This window comes from Mastigoproctus giganteus, chromosome 12, assembly GCF_048544385.1.
Source record: "Mastigoproctus giganteus isolate SK-2022 chromosome 12, ASM4854438v1, whole genome shotgun sequence".
Taxonomy (NCBI): Eukaryota; Metazoa; Arthropoda; class Arachnida; order Uropygi; family Thelyphonidae; genus Mastigoproctus; species Mastigoproctus giganteus.
The window spans coordinates 158,172,704-158,178,509 of NC_143586.1; positions in this window are offsets into that span (position 1 = coordinate 158,172,704).

Below are 5,806 nucleotides of genomic sequence, written 5' to 3' on the forward strand. Positions count from 1 at the left end.
AATTACAGTTTAAGGCTTGCTTACCTCCTTTGCTGCCTCTCTTAATATGACTGGATAGATCCCATCCATACCAGGTGTCTTTTTGATGTTCAGCTTCAACAATTCCTCTGCCATTTTCGTTTCAGTTATCACAAAGTCATTTAGTTCCTTGTGTGAATGTAGATGCAAAACACCTATTCAATTTGTCAGCAACCTGAGCAGGGTCTTCAACAGTTAACCCATTGACATCAAGTGGCCCAATGTTTTTCAATTCCTTTGTGCTACTACTAATATAAGCATAGAGTTTTTGCTGTTTTTCTGTGCATTCTTTCTTTGCTAGAGACTTCTCATAATGCCTCTCTCTGCTTAGCTTGCCTAACCTCCTTTGTGACTTGATTATAGAGCAGGCCTGGGCAATTTTTTTTTTTTAAATGAGCCACATCAAAATGTTTGGGAGTGCTTGTGGGCCACAGTTGTTGTGGATGTAGGATCTATCTGACAGTGATGAGAAAGTCACCTTGTACTTGGCCTCAACAAGATTTATCGAGATTTTTAGAAGCAATACAATCAATAAATATAAGAAACAAATAAATTAACAACTTTATTTTAATGACATTTATGAAGCTGTTTACAATCATTAAAAAAAACGTCTTATTCCAGTCAGGTATTAATTTTGAAGTAGCAACTCTCAGAACACAATGAAGGTTGGCATCCATCAGGGATGCTCAGTGTTTGTTTTTATTAACGTTCATTACAGAGAATGTTTGTTCACGCTTATAGGTGAAACTGAAAATTGACAATTTTTCAGGTTACAGAACTTTATTATTATTATTATTATTAGCTATATGATGTAAGGAAGAGCCTGAGGCTTACACTGCACCAGCCAAAAAAAACAAAAAAAAAACAATTACCCTGAGAGAGAGAGAGAGAGAGAGAGAGAGAGAGAGAGAGAGAGAGAGAGAGAGAGAGAGAGAGAGAGAGAGTCAGAAGTAGAGGGAATCACCAAGAAAGAGAAGAGTGATGATATCCAGCTCAGGACCCTGGGTGTGCCAAGCCCATACTCACCAGATGTGAGCCCCTGGGTCAAGAATGTTATAAATTTCTCTAATATCATTCTGGTTATGAAGTTACCATATGCTGGAGTCACATTTGAAATCAATGAGCTCAAGCTGAACTTCAGCTGGTGCATTATCACTGCTTGAAGAGAATGGATCCCGCACAATCGATAAATATAATTCAATTTTTGAAAGTTGAGGAATCTGATCTCGAATTTTTCAATTAAGTTTTTGATTTATGTTGTAAAATCAACAAATTTTATTTCTGAAATATTTTCTAGAGATGCCATTGTAGGAAAATGGACCAGATTTTTAGAACTCAATTGGCGAGAAAACAAGTACAGTAAGAAGTGAAGAATTCAAACTGATTATTATACTGTGTGCGAATTTATTTTCCCCTTGTGGCTCTTTGTTCAAGAAATTGCAGTTATTTTTCATTTCTAAAAATAATATAATTTCAACTTTTAACTCCCATACTCTACGAAGTACATTTCCTAAACTTAACCATCTTATGTGACTATGATAAGGTACATCGGTATGCTGACACTGAAGGTCTTCTAGAAAGTTTATGAACTGTTGATGATTTAATTCCTTGGGTTGAATAACATTTACAATCTTTATAATAGGTGTGGTTATATGCTCCACATCGAGTACAGTTTTGCATAAGACTTGCTGATGAATAATACAATGAATTGGCATTATTTTGTGTTTTGAATCAGTGTCATTAATTTTGTCTTGAATCAATTTCAATAATCTGTTATTTTTACAAGTCAAATACGGTGCACCGTCCATCGTTACATTAATAATTTTATTCCAGGGTAAATTAAACCTCTTTAGACAATTTTCTACTTTTTAAAAAAATTTTGATCCAGTTGTGTAGTCTTGCACTGATTCCATGCATAACTCCTCAATAATTCAAAAATCGCTGTTACAAGTGTGAATGTTAATTAGCAACTGTGCAGTGCCTTTTATGTCAGTACTTTCATCGAGAGCCAGGGAATACCACTCTGTGGATTTCAGTTCTGCTGATAGTTGCTCAACCAAGTTATCAGCGATATTTTCATCACATCGAGCTATAGTACACTGAAACAAACTTATGTTTTGGAATTTATACTTCATAGTTGGACATAACATTGTACTAGCTTCTAACATGCATTCCTTAATGAACTCTCCATCTGAAAATGGTTTACATGCTTTTGTCGCAGCTTCCTGTTCATTTTGTCAAATAATATCACTTTGCTATAGAGATAATTTCCTAACGAGTTGATCACACATTGCTTTTCTTGCATAATCAGTTAAGTTTTCTCCTTGTTTAGGGTGTTTAGTCGTGTAGGGTCTCTTAATGTTATATCCTTTAAAAACTGAAACACTTTCATTGCAAATGAGACTTGTTTAATTTAATTTTAATTTCAAATGAGCCATTTCAGCTCTATTTTTAATGCTTGTGAAAAAATATTTAGTTTACCCTTTCTCATTAAATGTACAACACTCATCCTCGATTTTTTGTTTTTTACTCATTTTATGAAATCATCATCAGCCATTTTCATCCACTGCAGGATGAAGGCCTCTCCAGCAATGTTCCAGTTCCTTCTGTTTTGTGAATGGCCATCTATTTACTACCCACAAATTTATGAATTTCATCTGTCCATCTCCTTTGTTGTCTTCCAGGTTTTCTCTTACCTCCTCTTGGGTACCATTCTGTTATTTTCTTAGTCCATCTGTCATCATGTCTTCGAGCTATGTGTTCGGCCCAAGACCATTTTAGTTCTTTAGAGAGTACCTAAACCATTAATCATAAATGGTTTAGGTACTCTCCATTCACATTGACTCCTTTCTGTGACCAGTCTATTTAGTTTTCTAATTAGCAACCAGTCTATTTAGTAGTTTTCTAATTAGCAACCAGTCTATTTAGTTTTCTAATCTTCTGAAAGCTTCCTCAAGGGCAGCAGTTAACAACTTCGGAGATATTGCGTCTCCTTGTCAAACTGCTTTCTCAATTTTAAATTTACTACTGTCTTTGTCTAGTCTAATAAAGGAGGTAGCATTCTCATATATTTTCTTCAAAATCATAATATATGGGGTATCTATGACTTGTTTTTCCAGTGCTCGAAACATTGCCTTATGCTGTATGGAGTCAAATGCCTTTTCATAATCCAGTAATGCCAGGCATAATGGTGTTTTATATTCATTCACTTTCTCCATTAGCTGTGACATTATGTGAAGGTGATCCACAGTTGAGAATCCTGTCCTAAAGCCAGCTTGCTCTTTCGGTTGATTCCCATCAAGTATTCTTTCAACCTGTTATTTTATGAAATAAACAGGAACAACAAAAAGTCACAAAGTATCATCAAATTATAAGCTAATAAGATAAGCTTGTCACAAGTTTTTTTTTTTTTTTTTTGGCTGATGCTGCATAAGCTCCTACACTTGCTTTCTTGCATCACATGCCACTGCTGCTACTACTACTACTACTACAAGTTTAAAAGATAAATCCAATAAATATCACAAAATAACTTAAAATATCAATTCAACCCAGAAAACAACGCATGTGTTAGCGATTGCTGACTAATCCGACTAGGTGGTAATCCACTCACCTAATCGCTGTCAACTTCACCACACTGATTTTTATATAAACTTTGTAAATCCACAACAAGAACACTGTTACTGTGAGCAATGAGCTCCATACTACATGACTGTCTGACTCGAACTGGAGGTAGAAAGTATGGCTTCACATCCTTATTGTTCCACATGCACACAATTACTCAGTAATTTTGTCAAAACAGTATTTCTCAGAAGTTCCATCATAGCACTGTGAAGGTGGCATTGTTGATAATCTACCATTGTTGATTTCATTATATTTATTATAGTATGATAGTATTATATAATGTGTGATATTATATCATGTATATCATTATATAATACACAAAATGGGCTGCACAAAAAGTAGATGCGGGCCGCATGCGGCTCATGAGCTGTAGTTTGCCCAGGCCCAATGCACTTTTCTTCTTTGCAACTTGTTTCAACAGTTTGCAATTGACATCCATTTAGGTCTTTCCTTTAAAAAAACCCTTTCCTTTACCTTTCATAGCAGTTATGTCTTCAATTAAATTCCACATTAATACACTGTAATTGCTGCCACCCAGTGGGTCTTTTACCTGAAGATTCTTAATGCACATAGAATCACTGATGATAACCAGATCAAGAGTACTGCTTCCTCTTGTTGCCTCTCTAACATGCTGCTGTAGAAACAGTCATCCAAGAAATCTACAAAAGTCTTGTTACTCTGTGAGTGATCAACCCACAAATTCCAGTCAACATCTGGAAAGTTAAACTTCTCCATTATAAGACATTCTGATTTACTGGCCCATTCGATTTCTCTGTATAGCTTTTTGGTATACTCATCACAGTCATTGGGTCTATAACACACTCCTACTCTCAATTTTGTTTTCCCAGTGTTTATATCACACAAAACTGACTCAACATGCACTGGTCACCCATGTTGACTGGATACACTGCCTTAGATTTAGCATTAGCATTAGTTGAGGCATATGGTGCAAGAAAGCAAGCTTATAGAGCATCAGCCAAAATAAAAAAAAAAAAACCCTACCTATTTCACCCATTCAATCACTCCAAATGTTTGTCTAGTTCAGCCTTAAAATTACTTAAGCAATCAACTTCCACAACAGATGGAAGGCTGTTCCAGCAATCAACTACCCGCTGGCTAAAGGCAAACTTCCGCACATCTATTCTACAACTGTCTTCCCTCGATTTGAATCTATGCCCCCTTCAGGTTCTTAATCTCCACAAGTGAAAGTATCCCATCAGCATTGAGCCTGCTCAAACCATTCAAGGCCTTGTACACCTCAATCAGATCACCTTGCAAGTGCCTAGTCTCCAGATGCCGCAACTGACAGAATTTAAGCCTCTCCTGGTAAGAGAACCCCTTTGTTCCCCTCACCAATCTTGTTGCCCTTCCTAAAATCCTTCCTAAAATGAGGCCTCCAGACCTATACGCAGTACTCGAGGTGTGGCCTGACCATTGCTTTATACAAAGATATAATAACCTCCTTGTCTCTGCTAGCAAAATTCCTAAATATCATTGACAAAACTCCATGACCTGCTCTGGCAGCACGTCTGCACTGCTCAGAGAACTTTATATCCAACTGCACAATTACCCCCAGGTCTTTTTCATTCTCCACCTCCCTGAGTGTAATACCACACAGTTGGAACGTTTCTTTTGGGTTACTGCTACCCATATACAGTACTTTGCATTTGTCAATATTAAACTTCAGTTGCCACTTCTCAGCCCATCTACCTAACTTTTCTTGATCCTGTTGCAGTAGCATACTATCATTAGCAATCTTGCCAATCTTTGTATCATCTGCAAACTTGTACAATAAGCCTGATATACATTCATCGATAATTTAATATGGGTGGGGTGTAAGGAGAGGAAAGGGGGGAAAAGAACATAGTTCAGTGGAAATTAAAGAAGAGACAAATCCAACACTCTGCAGTGTCAGCAATGATATCATAAGAAAGGCAAGGTAGCAGTTACACGAGAAACTAGAAAACCTTTGCCATGTAATTTCGTCCTCTCTCCTAGAACAAAAAACTATGTATTCAGGGGGCAATTAGCTTGCAATGAACCCTTAGATGTGTGCATATTCATAAATTACTGTATTTCAGATGGAGTCATTCCTAAAATTGTCAGTAACTGATACCACTGAAGTCAGTCCATAAGTGAGTTAATTAGGTTGTCAATCAAATCGAGT